We start from the raw sequence: 16,808 nt of genomic DNA, 5'->3' as shown, positions 1-16,808 counted from the left end.
AGCAGGAGAGGTAATTAATCAGCAACCCTCCTGCTAAGGGTAGACAGCTGCTCGTTCCACCCCCCCCCCGCCTTAATTGGTTCTCCTACCTTCCAACGGTGTTGAGGCGGGTGGGAACAGCCGGGGGTTGAGGGTACTGTGCTAAAAGAGGTGGAGTTATGCAGATCTAAAACGCGTGGATTGCAGCAGCAGCAAGCCGAAAAGTGCAGGCATGTGAGGGATCTAGAGGTTGACAGCATGTCTTCTTAACGGGAGTCCAGGTGGCCATCTCCACAAATGGACTTTTCAGAATCCTTGGGTGGCACCGTAGTCGGAAACCAATTCTGGTTATCGCTTCTCGGCCTTTTGGCTAAGATCAAGTGTAGTATCTGTTCTTATCAGTTTAATATCTGATACGTCCCCTATCTGGGGACCATATATTAAATGGATTTTTAGAACAGGGAGATGGAAAAAGAGCTTGCTCTGTCCACTCCACGCATTGACCTGGTATTGCAGTATCTCCAGGACCGGTGCACCCCTTCTTTAATGCAGTTTCTAAAATCAGAAAGAATTGAATTCAATGCTTTTTGTTCATTTTGCTTGTTTGTCGGATTTTGGGATGGACTCTTTGGCTTTGCTTTTCTTCTCCTCATTGGATTTTTCATGTTAAAAGTTGCAGAAGCCAGATGACAAGCTCATTTTGGTTCAACTTCAGCAACTGTGCATTGCATTGCCATGTAATGTAATGTAATGCAATGCTATCTATCTAGCTCTCCCTCTATACTTCCTTTTGGATAAACAGACATATTAGGCAAGCATTTTGGAGCTTTCACCTAAATAACTACAGGTGGTGAGATAAGCTGCACAATATAATTGACCTTTCAGTATATTGTTGCACACACACCATCTATTTAGCAAATGCCCTTGTTATCAACAGCAGCCTTTTAAACTCACCTGAGCTAACAGGTATGTGAGCTGGTTACTCTGCTGCGCTTAAAATTTCTTTTTTGGTTTGCTACAATGCCTTTTCTGAAACGTTGTCTCCCTCTGCTGGAACACTGACTTCTTTCATTTAATGCCTGCAGACTATAAAAGAGAAACCAACCCAAAAAGTTTGGTTGATTAGTCTGTGGCATTCTTTTAAACTGTTGCTTATGGCGGTCTCTGTGAGCTTCTCAGTGACATTCAGCCATCCAGGTATCCCGCCTGCAGTAGACGGAATGTGGCAATGGAACGCTGGCTGCGCGTGTCATAATAGGCTCTGAGCCTTTATATACCTGCGCACAGCAGCAGCCACCTTCAGTCTGCTGCTGGACAGCCAGCAGCAGCAGCAGCAGGAGAGGTAATTAATCAGCAACCCTCCTGCTAAGGGTAGACAGCTGCTCGTTCCACCCCCCCCCCCCGCCTTAATTGGTTCTCCTCCCTTCCAACGGTGTTGAGGCGGGTGGGAACAGCCGGGGGTTGAGGGTACTGTGCTAAAAGAGGTGGAGTTATGCAGATCTAAAACGCGTGGATTGCAGCAGCAGCAAGCCGAAAAGTGCAGGCATGTGAGGGATCTAGAGGTTGACAGCATGTCTTCTTAACGGGAGTCCAGGTGGCCATCTCCACAAATGGACTTTTCAGAATCCTTGGGTGGCACCGTAGTCGGAAACCAATTCTGGTTATCGCTTCTCGGCCTTTTGGCTAAGATCAAGTGTAGTATCTGTTCTTATCAGTTTAATATCTGATACGTCCCCTATCTGGGGACCATATATTAAATGGATTTTTAGAACAGGGAGATGGAAAAAGAGCTTGCTCTGTCCACTCCACGCATTGACCTGGTATTGCAGTATCTCCAGGACCGGTGCACCCCTTCTTTAATGCAGTTTCTAAAATCAGAAAGAATTGAATTCAATGCTTTTTGTTCATTTTGCTTGTTTGTCGGATTTTGGGATGGACTCTTTGGCTTTGCTTTTCTTCTCCTCATTGGATTTTTCATGTTAAAAGTTGCAGAAGCCAGATGACAAGCTCATTTTGGTTCAACTTCAGCAACTGTGCATTGCATTGCCATGTAATGTAATGTAATGCAATGCTATCTATCTAGCTCTCCCTCTATACTTCCTTTTGGATAAACAGACATATTAGGCAAGCATTTTGGAGCTTTCACCTAAATAACTACAGGTGGTGAGATAAGCTGCACAATATAATTGACCTTTCAGTATATTGTTGCACACACACCATCTATTTAGCAAATGCCCTTGTTATCAACAGCAGCCTTTTAAACTCACCTGAGCTAACAGGTATGTGAGCTGGTTACTCTGCTGCGCTTAAAATTTCTTTTTTGGTTTGCTACAATGCCTTTTCTGAAACGTTGTCTCCCTCTGCTGGAACACTGACTTCTTTCATTTAATGCCTGCAGACTATAAAAGAGAAACCAACCCAAAAAGTTTGGTTGATTAGTCTGTGGCATTCTTTTAAACTGTTGCTTATGGCGGTCTCTGTGAGCTTCTCAGTGACATTCAGCCATCCAGGTATCCCGCCTGCAGTAGACGGAATGTGGCAATGGAACGCTGGCTGCGCGTGTCATAATAGGCTCTGAGCCTTTATATACCTGCGCACAGCAGCAGCCACCTTCAGTCTGCTGCTGGACAGCCAGCAGCAGCAGCAGGAGAGGTAATTAATCAGCAACCCTCCTGCTAAGGGTAGACAGCTGCTCGTTCCACCCCCCCGCCCGCCTTAATTGGTTCTCCTCCCTTCCAACGGTGTTGAGGCGGGTGGGAACAGCCGGGGGTTGAGGGTACTGTGCTAAAAGAGGTGGAGTTATGCAGATCTAAAACGCGTGGATTGCAGCAGCAGCAAGCCGAAAAGTGCAGGCATGTGAGGGATCTAGAGGTTGACAGCATGTCTTCTTAACGGGAGTCCAGGTGGCCATCTCCACAAATGGACTTTTCAGAATCCTTGGGTGGCACCGTAGTCGGAAACCAATTCTGGTTATCGCTTCTCGGCCTTTTGGCTAAGATCAAGTGTAGTATCTGTTCTTATCAGTTTAATATCTGATACGTCCCCTATCTGGGGACCATATATTAAATGGATTTTTAGAACAGGGAGATGGAAAAAGAGCTTGCTCTGTCCACTCCACGCATTGACCTGGTATTGCAGTATCTCCAGGACCGGTGCACCCCTTCTTTAATGCAGTTTCTAAAATCAGAAAGAATTGAATTCAATGCTTTTTGTTCATTTTGCTTGATTGTCGGATTTTGGGATGGACTCTTTGGCTTTGCTTTTCTTCTCCTCATTGGATTTTTCATGTTAAAAGTTGCAGAAGCCAGATGACAAGCTCATTTTGGTTCAACTTCAGCAACTGTGCATTGCATTGCCATGTAATGTAATGTAATGCAATGCTATCTATCTAGCTCTCCCTCTATACTTCCTTTTGGATAAACAGACATATTAGGCAAGCATTTTGGAGCTTTCACCTAAATAACTACAGGTGGTGAGATAAGCTGCACAATATAATTGACCTTTCAGTATATTGTTGCACACACACCATCTATTTAGCAAATGCCCTTGTTATCAACAGCAGCCTTTTAAACTCACCTGAGCTAACAGGTATGTGAGCTGGTTACTCTGCTGCGCTTAAAATTTCTTTTTTGGTTTGCTACAATGCCTTTTCTGAAACGTTGTCTCCCTCTGCTGGAACACTGACTTCTTTCATTTAATGCCTGCAGACTATAAAAGAGAAACCAACCCAAAAAGTTTGGTTGATTAGTCTGTGGCATTCTTTTAAACTGTTGCTTATGGCGGTCTCTGTGAGCTTCTCAGTGACATTCAGCCATCCAGGTATCCCGCCTGCAGTAGACGGAATGTGGCAATGGAACGCTGGCTGCGCGTGTCATAATAGGCTCTGAGCCTTTATATACCTGCGCACAGCAGCAGCCACCTTCAGTCTGCTGCTGGACAGCCAGCAGCAGCAGCAGCAGGAGAGGTAATTAATCAGCAACCCTCCTGCTAAGGGTAGACAGCTGCTCGTTCCACCCCCCCCCCCCCCCCCCGCCTTAATTGGTTCTCCTCCCTTCCAACGGTGTTGAGGCGGGTGGTAACAGCCGGGGGTTGAGGGTCCTGTGCTAAAAGAGGTGGAGTTATGCAGATCTAAAACGCGTGGATTGCAGCAGCAGCAAGCCGAAAAGTGCAGGCATGTGAGGGATCTAGAGGTTGACAGCATGTCTTCTTAACGGGAGTCCAGGTGGCCATCTCCACAAATGGACTTTTCAGAATCCTTGGGTGGCACCGTAGTCGGAAACCAATTCTGGTTATCGCTTCTCGGCCTTTTGGCTAAGATCAAGTGTAGTATCTGTTCTTATCAGTTTAATATCTGATACGTCCCCTATCTGGGGACCATATATTAAATGGATTTTTAGAACAGGGAGATGGAAAAAGAGCTTGCTCTGTCCACTCCACGCATTGACCTGGTATTGCAGTATCTCCAGGACCGGTGCACCCCTTCTTTAATGCAGTTTCTAAAATCAGAAAGAATTGAATTCAATGCTTTTTGTTCATTTTGCTTGTTTGTCGGATTTTGGGATGGACTCTTTGGCTTTGCTTTTCTTCTCCTCATTGGATTTTTCATGTTAAAAGTTGCAGAAGCCAGATGACAAGCTCATTTTGGTTCAACTTCAGCAACTGTGCATTGCATTGCCATGTAATGTAATGTAATGCAATGCTATCTATCTAGCTCTCCCTCTATACTTCCTTTTGGATAAACAGACATATTAGGCAAGCATTTTGGAGCTTTCACCTAAATAACTACAGGTGGTGAGATAAGCTGCACAATATAATTGACCTTTCAGTATATTGTTGCACACACACCATCTATTTAGCAAATGCCCTTGTTATCAACAGCAGCCTTTTAAACTCACCTGAGCTAACAGGTATGTGAGCTGGTTACTCTGCTGCGCTTAAAATTTCTTTTTTGGTTTGCTACAATGCCTTTTCTGAAACGTTGTCTCCCTCTGCTGGAACACTGACTTCTTTCATTTAATGCCTGCAGACTATAAAAGAGAAACCAACCCAAAAAGTTTGGTTGATTAGTCTGTGGCATTCTTTTAAACTGTTGCTTATGGCGGTCTCTGTGAGCTTCTCAGTGACATTCAGCCATCCAGGTATCCCGCCTGCAGTAGACGGAATGTGGCAATGGAACGCTGGCTGCGCGTGTCATAATAGGCTCTGAGCCTTTATATACCTGCGCACAGCAGCAGCCACCTTCAGTCTGCTGCTGGACAGCCAGCAGCAGCAGCAGCAGGAGAGGTAATTAATCAGCAACCCTCCTGCTAAGGGTAGACAGCTGCTCGTTCCACCCCCCCCCCCCGCCTTAATTGGTTCTCCTCCCTTCCAACGGTGTTGAGGCGGGTGGGAACAGCCGGGGGTTGAGGGTACTGTGCTAAAAGAGGTGGAGTTATGCAGATCTAAAACGCGTGGATTGCAGCAGCAGCAAGCCGAAAAGTGCAGGCATGTGAGGGATCTAGAGGTTGACAGCATGTCTTCTTAACGGGAGTCCAGGTGGCCATCTCCACAAATGGACTTTTCAGAATCCTTGGGTGGCACCGTAGTCGGAAACCAATTCTGGTTATCGCTTCTCGGCCTTTTGGCTAAGATCAAGTGTAGTATCTGTTCTTATCAGTTTAATATCTGATACGTCCCCTATCTGGGGACCATATATTAAATGGATTTTTAGAACAGGGAGATGGAAAAAGAGCTTGCTCTGTCCACTCCACGCATTGACCTGGTATTGCAGTATCTCCAGGACCGGTGCACCCCTTCTTTAATGCAGTTTCTAAAATCAGAAAGAATTGAATTCAATGCTTTTTGTTCATTTTGCTTGTTTGTCGGATTTTGGGATGGACTCTTTGGCTTTGCTTTTCTTCTCCTCATTGGATTTTTCATGTTAAAAGTGGCAGAAGCCAGATGACAAGCTCATTTTGGTTCAACTTCAGCAACTGTGCATTGCATTGCCATGTAATGTAATGTAATGCAATGCTATCTATCTAGCTCTCCCTCTATACTTCCTTTTGGATAAACAGACATATTAGGCAAGCATTTTGGAGCTTTCACCTAAATATCTACAGGTGGTGAGATAAGCTGCACAATATAATTGACCTTTCAGTATATTGTTGCACACACACCATTTATTTAGCAAATGCCCTTTTTATCAACAGCAGCCTTTTAAACTCACCTGAGCTAACAGGTATGTGAGCTGGTTACTCTGCTGCGCTTAAAATTTCTTTTTTGGTTTGCTACAATGCCTTTTCTGAAACGTTGTCTCCCTCTGCTGGAACACTGACTTCTTTCATTTAATGCCTGCAGACTATAAAAGAGAAACCAACCCAAAAAGTTTGGTTGATTAGTCTGTGGCATTCTTTTAAACTGTTGCTTATGGCGGTCTCTGTGAGCTTCTCAGTGACATTCAGCCATCCAGGTATCCCGCCTGCAGTAGACAGAATGTGGCAATGGAACGCTGGCTGCGCGTGTCATAATAGGCTCTGAGCCTTTATATACCTGCGCACAGCAGCAGCCACCTTCAGTCTGCTGCTGGACAGCCAGCAGCAGCAGCAGCAGGAGAGGTAATTAATCAGCAACCCTCCTGCTAAGGGTAGACAGCTGCTCGTTCCACCCCCCCCCCCGCCTTAATTGGTTCTCCTCCCTTCCAACGGTGTTGAGGCGGGTGGGAACAGCCGGGGGTTGAGGGTACTGTGCTAAAAGAGGTGGAGTTATGCAGATCTAAAACGCGTGGATTGCAGCAGCAGCAAGCCGAAAAGTGCAGGCATGTGAGGGATCTAGAGGTTGACAGCATGTGTTCTTAACGGGAGTCCAGGTGGCCATCACCACAAATGGACTTTTCAGAATCCTTGGGTGGCACCGTAGTCGGAAACCAATTCTGGTTATCGCTTCTCGGCCTTTTGGCTAAGATCAAGTGTAGTATCTGTTCTTATCAGTTTAATATCTGATACGTCCCCTATCTGGGGACCATATATTAAATGGATTTTTAGAACAGGGAGATGGAAAAAGAGCTTGCTCTGTCCACTCCACGCATTGACCTGGTATTGCAGTATCTCCAGGACCGGTGCACCCCTTCTTTAATGCAGTTTCTAAAATCAAAAAGAATTGAATTCAATGCTTTTTGTTCATTTTGCTTGTTTGTCGGATTTTGGGATGGACTCTTTGGCTTTGCTTTTCTTCTCCTCATTGGATTTTTCATGTTAAAAGTTGCAGAAGCCAGATGACAAGCTCATTTTGGTTCAACTTCAGCAACTGTGCATTGCATTGCCATGTAATGTAATGTAATGCAATGCTATCTATCTAGCTCTCCCTCTATACTTCCTTTTGGATAAACAGACATATTAGGCAAGCATTTTGGAGCTTTCACCTAAATAACTACAGGTGGTGAGATAAGCTGCACAATATAATTGACCTTTCAGTATATTGTTGCACACACACCATCTATTTAGCAAATGCCCTTGTTATCAACAGCAGCCTTTTAAACTCACCTGAGCTAACAGGTATGTGAGCTGGTTACTCTGCTGCGCTTAAAATTTCTTTTTTGGTTTGCTACAATGCCTTTTCTGAAACGTTGTCTCCCTCTGCTGGAACACTGACTTCTTTCATTTAATGCCTGCAGACTATAAAAGAGAAACCAACCCAAAAAGTTTGGTTGATTAGTCTGTGGCATTCTTTTAAACTGTTGCTTATGGCGGTCTCTGTGAGCTTCTCAGTGACATTCAGCCATCCAGGTATCCCGCCTGCAGTAGACGGAATGTGGCAATGGAACGCTGGCTGCGCATGTCATAATAGGCTCTGAGCCTTTATATACCTGCGCACAGCAGCAGCCACCTTCAGTCTGCTGCTGGACAGCCAGCAGCAGCAGCAGCAGGAGAGGTAATTAATCAGCAACCCTCCTGCTAAGGGTAGACAGCTGCTCGTTCCACCCCCCCCCGCCTTAATTGGTTCTCCTCCCTTCCAACGGTGTTGAGGCGGGTGGGAACAGCCGGGGGTTGAGGGTACTGTGCTAAAAGAGGTGGAGTTATGCAGATCTAAAACGCGTGGATTGCAGCAGCAGCAAGCCGAAAAGTGCAGGCATGTGAGGGATCTAGAGGTTGACAGCATGTCTTCTTAACGGGAGTCCAGGTGGCCATCTCCACAAATGGACTTTTCAGAATCCTTGGGTGGCACCGTAGTCGGAAACCAATTCTGGTTATCGCTTCTCGGCCTTTTGGCTAAGATCAAGTGTAGTATCTGTTCTTATCAGTTTAATATCTGATACGTCCCCTATCTGGGGACCATATATTAAATGGATTTTTAGAACAGGGAGATGGAAAAAGAGCTTGCTCTGTCCACTCCACGCATTGACCTGGTATTGCAGTATCTCCAGGACCGGTGCACCCCTTCTTTAATGCAGTTTCTAAAATCAGAAAGAATTGAATTCAATGCTTTTTGTTCATTTTGCTTGTTTGTCGGATTTTGGGATGGACTCTTTGGCTTTGCTTTTCTTCTCCTCATTGGATTTTTCATGTTAAAAGTTGCAGAAGCCAGATGACAAGCTCATTTTGGTTCAACTTCAGCAACTGTGCATTGCATTGCCATGTAATGTAATGTAATGCAATGCTATCTATCTAGCTCTCCCTCTATACTTCCTTTTGGATAAACAGACATATTAGGCAAGCATTTTGGAGCTTTCACCTAAATAACTACAGGTGGTGAGATAAGCTGCACAATATAATTGACCTTTCAGTATATTGTTGCACACACACCATCTATTTAGCAAATGCCCTTGTTATCAACAGCAGCCTTTTAAACTCACCTGAGCTAACAGGTATGTGAGCTGGTTACTCTGCTGCGCTTAAAATTTCTTTTTTGGTTTGCTACAATGCCTTTTCTGAAACGTTGTCTCCCTCTGCTGGAACACTGACTTCTTTCATTTAATGCCTGCAGACTATAAAAGAGAAACCAACCCAAAAAGTTTGGTTGATTAGTCTGTGGCATTCTTTTAAACTGTTGCTTATGGCGGTCTCTGTGAGCTTCTCAGTGACATTCAGCCATCCAGGTATCCCGCCTGCAGTAGACGGAATGTGGCAATGGAACGCTGGCTGCGCGTCATAATAGGCTCTGAGCCTTTATATACCTGCGCACAGCAGCAGCCACCTTCAGTCTGCTGCTGGACAGCCAGCAGCAGCAGCAGCAGGAGAGGTAATTAATCAGCAACCCTCCTGCTAAGGGTAGACAGCTGCTCGTTCCACCCCACCCCCCCCCGCCTTAATTGGTTCTCCTCCCTTCCAACGGTGTTGAGGCGGGTGGGAACAGCCGGGGGTTGAGGGTACTGTGCTAAAAGAGGTGGAGTTATGCAGATCTAAAACGCGTGGATTGCAGCAGCAGCAAGCCGAAAAGTGCAGGCATGTGAGGGATCTAGAGGTTGACAGCATGTCTTCTTAACGGGAGTCCAGGTGGCCATCTCCACAAATGGACTTTTCAGAATCCTTGGGTGGCACCGTAGTCGGAAACCAATTCTGGTTATCGCTTCTCGGCCTTTTGGCTAAGATCAAGTGTAGTATCTGTTCTTATCAGTTTAATATCTGATACGTCCCCTATCTGGGGACCATATATTAAATGGATTTTTAGAACAGGGAGATGGAAAAAGAGCTTGCTCTGTCCACTCCACGCATTGACCTGGTATTGCAGTATCTCCAGGACCGGTGCACCCCTTCTTTAATGCAGTTTCTAAAATCAGAAAGAATTGAATTCAATGCTTTTTGTTCATTTTGCTTGTTTGTCGGATTTTGGGATGGACTCTTTGGCTTTGCTTTTCTTCTCCTCATTGGATTTTTCATGTTAAAAGTTGCAGAAGCCAGATGACAAGCTCATTTTGGTTCAACTTCAGCAACTGTGCATTGCATTGCCATGTAATGTAATGTAATGCAATGCTATCTATCTAGCTCTCCCTCTATACTTCCTTTTGGATAAACAGACATATTAGGCAAGCATTTTGGAGCTTTCACCTAAATAACTACAGGTGGTGAGATAAGCTGCACAATATAATTGACCTTTCAGTATATTGTTGCACACACACCATCTATTTAGCAAATGCCCTTGTTATCAACAGCAGCCTTTTAAACTCACCTGAGCTAACAGGTATGTGAGCTGGTTACTCTGCTGCGCTTAAAATTTCTTTTTTGGTTTGCTACAATGCCTTTTCTGAAACGTTGTCTCCCTCTGCTGGAACACTGACTTCTTTCATTTAATGCCTGCAGACTATAAAAGAGAAACCAACCCAAAAAGTTTGGTTGATTAGTCTGTGGCATTCTTTTAAACTGTTGCTTATGGCGGTCTCTGTGAGCTTCTCAGTGACATTCAGCCATCCAGGTATCCCGCCTGCAGTAGACGGAATGTGGCAATGGAACGCTGGCTGCGCGTGTCATAATAGGCTCTGAGCCTTTATATACCTGCGCACAGCAGCAGCCACCTTCAGTCTGCTGCTGGACAGCCAGCAGCAGCAGCAGCAGGAGAGGTAATTAATCAGCAACCCTCCTGCTAAGGGTAGACAGCTGCTCGTTCCACCCCCCCCCCCGCCTTAATTGGTTCTCCTCCCTTCCAACGGTGTTGAGGCGGGTGGGAACAGCCGGGGGTTGAGGGTACTGTGCTAAAAGAGGTGGAGTTATGCAGATCTAAAACGCGTGGATTGCAGCAGCAGCAAGCCGAAAAGTGCAGGCATGTGAGGGATCTAGAGGTTGACAGCATGTCTTCTTAACGGGAGTCCAGGTGGCCATCTCCACAAATGGACTTTTCAGAATCCTTGGGTGGCACCGTAGTCGGAAACCAATTCTGGTTATCGCTTCTCGGCCTTTTGGCTAAGATCAAGTGTAGTATCTGTTCTTATCAGTTTAATATCTGATACGTCCCCTATCTGGGGACCATATATTAAATGGATTTTTAGAACAGGGAGATGGAAAAAGAGCTTGCTCTGTCCACTCCACGCATTGACCTGGTATTGCAGTATCTCCAGGACCGGTGCACCCCTTCTTTAATGCAGTTTCTAAAATCAGAAAGAATTGAATTCAATGCTTTTTGTTCATTTTGCTTGTTTGTCGGATTTTGGGATGGACTCTTTGGCTTTGCTTTTCTTCTCCTCATTGGATTTTTCATGTTAAAAGTTGCAGAAGCCAGATGACAAGCTCATTTTGGTTCAACTTCAGCAACTGTGCATTGCATTGCCATGTAATGTAATGTAATGCAATGCTATCTATCTAGCTCTCCCTCTATACTTCCTTTTGGATAAACAGACATATTAGGCAAGCATTTTGGAGCTTTCACCTAAATAACTACAGGTGGTGAGATAAGCTGCACAATATAATTGACCTTTCAGTATATTGTTGCACACACACCATCTATTTAGCAAATGCCCTTGTTATCAACAGCAGCCTTTTAAACTCACCTGAGCTAACAGGTATGTGAGCTGGTTACTCTGCTGCGCTTAAAATTTCTTTTTTGGTTTGCTACAATGCCTTTTCTGAAACGTTGTCTCCCTCTGCTGGAACACTGACTTCTTTCATTTAATGCCTGCAGACTATAAAAGAGAAACCAACCCAAAAAGTTTGGTTGATTAGTCTGTGGCATTCTTTTAAACTGTTGCTTATGGCGGTCTCTGTGAGCTTCTCAGTGACATTCAGCCATCCAGGTATCCCGCCTGCAGTAGACGGAATGTGGCAATGGAACGCTGGCTGCGCGTGTCATCATAGGCTCTGAGCCTTTATATACCTGCGCACAGCAGCAGCCACCTTCAGTCTGCTGCTGGACAGCCAGCAGCAGCAGCAGCAGGAGAGGTAATTAATCAGCAACCCTCCTGCTAAGGGTAGACAGCTGCTCGTTCCACCCCCCCCCCCCCCGCCTTAATTGGTTCTCCTCCCTTCCAACGGTGTTGAGGCGGGTGGGAACAGCCGGGGGTTGAGGGTACTGTGCTAAAAGAGGTGGAGTTATGCAGATCTAAAACGCGTGGATTGCAGCAGCAGCAAGCCGAAAAGTGCAGGCATGTGAGGGATCTAGAGGTTGACAGCATGTCTTCTTAACGGGAGTCCAGGTGGCCATCTCCACAAATGGACTTTTCAGAATCCTTGGGTGGCACCGTAGTCGGAAACCAATTCTGGTTATCGCTTCTCGGCCTTTTGGCTAAGATCAAGTGTAGTATCTGTTCTTATCAGTTTAATATCTGATACGTCCCCTATCTGGGGACCATATATTAAATGGATTTTTAGAACAGGGAGATGGAAAAAGAGCTTGCTCTGTCCACTCCACGCATTGACCTGGTATTGCAGTATCTCCAGGACCGGTGCACCCCTTCTTTAATGCAGTTTCTAAAATCAGAAAGAATTGAATTCAATGCTTTTTGTTCATTTTGCTTGTTTGTCGGATTTTGGGATGGACTCTTTGGCTTTGCTTTTCTTCTCCTCATTGGATTTTTCATGTTAAAAGTTGCAGAAGCCAGATGACAAGCTCATTTTGGTTCAACTTCAGCAACTGTGCATTGCATTGCCATGTAATGTAATGTAATGCAATGCTATCTATCTAGCTCTCCCTCTATACTTCCTTTTGGATAAACAGACATATTAGGCAAGCATTTTGGAGCTTTCACCTAAATAACTACAGGTGGTGAGATAAGCTGCACAATATAATTGACCTTTCAGTATATTGTTGCACACACACCATCTATTTAGCAAATGCCCTTGTTATCAACAGCAGCCTTTTAAACTCACCTGAGCTAACAGGTATGTGAGCTGGTTACTCTGCTGCGCTTAAAATTTCTTTTTTGGTTTGCTACAATGCCTTTTCTGAAACGTTGTCTCCCTCTGCTGGAACACTGACTTCTTTCATTTAATGCCTGCAGACTATAAAAGAGAAACCAACCCAAAAAGTTTGGTTGATTAGTCTGTGGCATTCTTTTAAACTGTTGCTTATGGCGGTCTCTGTGAGCTTCTCAGTGACATTCAGCCATCCAGGTATCCCGCCTGCAGTAGACGGAATGTGGCAATGGAACGCTGGCTGCGCGTGTCATAATAGGCTCTAAGCCTTTATATACCTGCGCACAGCAGCAGCCACCTTCAGTCTGCTGCTGGACAGCCAGCAGCAGCAGCAGGAGAGGTAATTAATCAGCAACCCTCCTGCTAAGGGTAGACAGCTGCTCGTTCCACCCCCCCCCCCGCCTTAATTGGTTCTCCTCCCTTCCAACGGTGTTGAGGCGGGTGGGAACAGCTGGGGGTTGAGGGTACTGTGCTAAAAGAGGTCGAGCTATGCAGATCTAAAACGCGTGGATTGCAGCAGCAGCAAGCCGAAAAGTGCAGGCATGTGAGGGATCTAGAGGTTGACAGCATGTCTTCTTAACGGGAGTCCAGGTGGCCATCTCCACAAATGGACTTTTCAGAATCCTTGGGTGGCACCGTAGTCGGAAACCAATTCTGGTTATCGCTTCTCGGCCTTTTGGCTAAGATCAAGTGTAGTATCTGTTCTTATCAGTTTAATATCTGATACGTCCCCTATCTGGGGACCATATATTAAATGGATTTTTAGAACAGGGAGATGGAAAAAGAGCTTGCTCTGTCCACTCCACGCATTGACCTGGTATTGCAGTATCTCCAGGACCGGTGCACCCCTTCTTTAATGCAGTTTCTAAAATCAGAAAGAATTGAATTCAATGCTTTTTGTTCATTTTGCTTGTTTGTCGGATTTTGGGATGGACTCTTTGGCTTTGCTTTTCTTCTCCTCATTGGATTTTTCATGTTAAAAGTTGCAGAAGCCAGATGACAAGCTCATTTTGGTTCAACTTCAGCAACTGTGCATTGCATTGCCATGTAATGTAATGTAATGCAATGCTATCTATCTAGCTCTCCCTCTATACTTCCTTTTGGATAAACAGACATATTAGGCAAGCATTTTGGAGCTTTCACCTAAATAACTACAGGTGGTGAGATAAGCTGCACAATATAATTGACCTTTCAGTATATTGTTGCACACACACCATCTATTTAGCAAATGCCCTTGTTATCAACAGCAGCCTTTTAAACTCACCTGAGCTAACAGGTATGTGAGCTGGTTACTCTGCTGCGCTTAAAATTTCTTTTTTGGTTTGCTACAATGCCTTTTCTGAAACGTTGTCTCCCTCTGCTGGAACACTGACTTCTTTCATTTAATGCCTGCAGACTATAAAAGAGAAACCAACCCAAAAAGTTTGGTTGATTAGTCTGTGGCATTCTTTTAAACTGTTGCTTATGGCGGTCTCTGTGAGCTTCTCAGTGACATTCAGCCATCCAGGTATCCCGCCTGCAGTAGACGGAATGTGGCAATGGAACGCTGGCTGCGCGTGTCATAATAGGCTCTGAGCCTTTATATACCTGCGCACAGCAGCAGCCACCTTCAGTCTGCTGCTGGACAGCCAGCAGCAGCAGCAGCAGGAGAGGTAATTAATCAGCAACCCTCCTGCTAAGGGTAGACAGCTGCTCGTTCCACCCCCCCCCCGCCTTAATTGGTTCTCCTCCCTTCCAACGGTGTTGAGGCGGGTGGGAACAGCCGGGGGTTGAGGGTACTGTGCTAAAAGAGGTGGAGTTATGCAGATCTAAAACGCGTGGATTGCAGCAGCAGCAAGCCGAAAAGTGCAGGCATGTGAGGGATCTAGAGGTTGACAGCATGTCTTCTTAACGGGAGTCCAGGTGGCCATCTCCACAAATGGACTTTTCAGAATCCTTGGGTGGCACCGTAGTCGGAAACCAATTCTGGTTATCGCTTCTCGGCCTTTTGGCTAAGATCAAGTGTAGTATCTGTTCTTATCAGTTTAATATCTGATACGTCCCCTATCTGGGGACCATATATTAAATGGATTTTTAGAACAGGGAGATGGAAAAAGAGCTTGCTCTGTCCACTCCACGCATTGACCTGGTATTGCAGTATCTCCAGGACCGGTGCACCCCTTCTTTAATGCAGTTTCTAAAATCAGAAAGAATTGAATTGAATGCTTTTTGTTCATTTTGCTTGTTTGTCGGATTTTGGGATGGACTCTTTGGCTTTGCTTTTCTTCTCCTCATTGGATTTTTCATGTTAAAAGTTGCAGAAGCCAGATGACAAGCTCATTTTGGTTCAACTTCAGCAACTGTGCATTGCATTGCCATGTAATGTAATGTAATGCAATGCTATCTATCTAGCTCTCCCTCTATACTTCCTTTTGGATAAACAGACATATTAGGCAAGCATTTTGGAGCTTTCACCTAAATAACTACAGGTGGTGAGATAAGCTGCACAATATAATTGACCTTTCAGTATATTGTTGCACACACACCATCTATTTAGCAAATGCCCTTGTTATCAGCAGCAGCCTTTTAAACTCACCTGAGCTAACAGGTATGTGAGCTGGTTACTCTGCTGCGCTTAAAATTTCTTTTTTGGTTTGCTACAATGCCTTTTCTGAAACGTTGTCTCCCTCTGCTGGAACACTGACTTCTTTCATTTAATGCCTGCAGACTATAAAAGAGAAACCAACCCAAAAAGTTTGGTTGATTAGTCTGTGGCATTCTTTTAAACTGTTGCTTATGGCGGTCTCTGTGAGCTTCTCAGTGACATTCAGCCATCCAGGTATCCCGCCTGCAGTAGACGGAATGTGGCAATGGAACGCTGGCTGCGCGTGTCATAATAGGCTCTGAGCCTTTATATACCTGCGCACTGCAGCAGCCACCTTCAGTCTGCTGCTGGACAGCCAGCAGCAGCAGCAGGAGAGGTAATTAATCAGCAACCCTCCTGCTAAGGGTAGACAGCTGCTCGTTCCACCCCCCCCCCCCCCGCCTTAATTGGTTCTCCTCCCTTCCAACGGTGTTGAGGCGGGTGGGAACAGCCGGGGGTTGAGGGTACTGTGCTAAAAGAGGTGGAGTTATGCAGATCTAAAACGCGTGGATTGCAGCAGCAGCAAGCCGAAAAGTGCAGGCATGTGAGGGATCTAGAGGTTGACAGCATGTCTTCTTAACGGGAGTCCAGGTGGCCATCTCCACAAATGGACTTTTCAGAATCCTTGGGTGGCACCGTAGTCGGAAACCAATTCTGGTTATCGCTTCTCGGCCTTTTGGCTAAGATCAAGTGTAGTATCTGTTCTTATCAGTTTAATATCTGATACGTCCCCTATCTGGGGACCATATATTAAATGGATTTTTAGAACAGGGAGATGGAAAAAGAGCTTGCTCTGTCCACTCCACGCATTGACCTGGTATTGCAGTATCTCCAGGACCGGTGCACCCCTTCTTTAATGCAGTTTCTAAAATCAGAAAGAATTGAATTCAATGCTTTTTGTTCATTTTGCTTGTTTGTCGGATTTTGGGATGGACTCTTTGGCTTTGCTTTTCTTCTCCTCATTGGATTTTTCATGTTAAAAGTTGCAGAAGCCAGATGACAAGCTCATTTTGGTTCAACTTCAGCAACTGTGCATTGCATTGCCATGTAATGTAATGTAATGCAATGCTATCTATCTAGCTCTCCCTCTATACTTCCTTTTGGATAAACAGACATATTAGGCAAGCATTTTGGAGCTTTCACCTAAATAACTACAGGTGGTGAGATAAGCTGCACAATATAATTGACCTTTCAGTATATTGTTGCACACACACCATCTATTTAGCAAATGCCCTTGTTATCAACAGCAGCCTTTTAAACTCACCTGAGCTAACAGGTATGTGAGCTGGTTACTCTGCTGCGCTTAAAATTTCTTTTTTGGTTTGCTACAATGCCTTTTCTGAAACGTTGTCTCCCTCTGCTGGAACACTGACTTCTTTCATTTAATGCCT

The 16,808-nt window shown here is 45.1% G+C and overlaps 13 non-coding genes across 13 annotated transcripts; all 13 read left to right on the top strand.

Moving 5' to 3' along the window:
- The first annotated feature begins 329 nt into the window (after nt 1-329).
- On the top strand, nt 330-520 carry LOC141217724 (U2 spliceosomal RNA). The gene has a single exon (XR_012286503.1). It is a non-coding gene; the product is annotated as a U2 spliceosomal RNA (small nuclear RNA).
- A 1,122-nt stretch (nt 521-1,642) lies between these two features.
- LOC141218888 (U2 spliceosomal RNA) lies at nt 1,643-1,833 on the top strand. Its single transcript, XR_012287572.1, has one exon. It is a non-coding gene; the product is annotated as a U2 spliceosomal RNA (small nuclear RNA).
- Nucleotides 1,834-2,951: 1,118 nt separating this feature from the next.
- On the top strand, nt 2,952-3,142 carry LOC141218887 (U2 spliceosomal RNA). Its single transcript, XR_012287571.1, has one exon. It is a non-coding gene; the product is annotated as a U2 spliceosomal RNA (small nuclear RNA).
- Nucleotides 3,143-4,270: 1,128 nt separating this feature from the next.
- On the top strand, nt 4,271-4,461 carry LOC141218886 (U2 spliceosomal RNA). Its single transcript, XR_012287570.1, has one exon. It is a non-coding gene; the product is annotated as a U2 spliceosomal RNA (small nuclear RNA).
- Nucleotides 4,462-5,583: 1,122 nt separating this feature from the next.
- Nucleotides 5,584-5,774, top strand: LOC141218884 (U2 spliceosomal RNA). The gene has a single exon (XR_012287569.1). It is a non-coding gene; the product is annotated as a U2 spliceosomal RNA (small nuclear RNA).
- A 1,121-nt stretch (nt 5,775-6,895) lies between these two features.
- LOC141218883 (U2 spliceosomal RNA) lies at nt 6,896-7,086 on the top strand. The gene has a single exon (XR_012287568.1). It is a non-coding gene; the product is annotated as a U2 spliceosomal RNA (small nuclear RNA).
- A 1,119-nt stretch (nt 7,087-8,205) lies between these two features.
- LOC141218881 (U2 spliceosomal RNA) lies at nt 8,206-8,396 on the top strand. Its single transcript, XR_012287566.1, has one exon. It is a non-coding gene; the product is annotated as a U2 spliceosomal RNA (small nuclear RNA).
- Nucleotides 8,397-9,518: 1,122 nt separating this feature from the next.
- LOC141218880 (U2 spliceosomal RNA) lies at nt 9,519-9,709 on the top strand. The gene has a single exon (XR_012287565.1). It is a non-coding gene; the product is annotated as a U2 spliceosomal RNA (small nuclear RNA).
- Nucleotides 9,710-10,830: 1,121 nt separating this feature from the next.
- LOC141218879 (U2 spliceosomal RNA) lies at nt 10,831-11,021 on the top strand. The gene has a single exon (XR_012287564.1). It is a non-coding gene; the product is annotated as a U2 spliceosomal RNA (small nuclear RNA).
- Nucleotides 11,022-12,145: 1,124 nt separating this feature from the next.
- LOC141218878 (U2 spliceosomal RNA) lies at nt 12,146-12,336 on the top strand. The gene has a single exon (XR_012287563.1). It is a non-coding gene; the product is annotated as a U2 spliceosomal RNA (small nuclear RNA).
- Nucleotides 12,337-13,454: 1,118 nt separating this feature from the next.
- On the top strand, nt 13,455-13,645 carry LOC141218877 (U2 spliceosomal RNA). Its single transcript, XR_012287562.1, has one exon. It is a non-coding gene; the product is annotated as a U2 spliceosomal RNA (small nuclear RNA).
- A 1,120-nt stretch (nt 13,646-14,765) lies between these two features.
- LOC141218876 (U2 spliceosomal RNA) lies at nt 14,766-14,956 on the top strand. The gene has a single exon (XR_012287561.1). It is a non-coding gene; the product is annotated as a U2 spliceosomal RNA (small nuclear RNA).
- Nucleotides 14,957-16,077: 1,121 nt separating this feature from the next.
- LOC141218875 (U2 spliceosomal RNA) lies at nt 16,078-16,268 on the top strand. The gene has a single exon (XR_012287560.1). It is a non-coding gene; the product is annotated as a U2 spliceosomal RNA (small nuclear RNA).
- The last annotated feature ends 540 nt before the right edge of the window (nt 16,269-16,808 follow it).

Source organism: Phyllobates terribilis, unplaced genomic scaffold (assembly GCF_046119375.1).
Source record: "Phyllobates terribilis strain yellow unplaced genomic scaffold, ASM4611937v1 Scaffold_249__1_contigs__length_2872098, whole genome shotgun sequence".
Lineage (NCBI taxonomy): Eukaryota > Metazoa > Chordata > Amphibia > Anura > Dendrobatidae > Phyllobates > Phyllobates terribilis.
The sequence above is the reverse complement of the archived record's forward strand: the minus strand, read 5'-3'. Positions and strand labels throughout refer to the sequence as shown.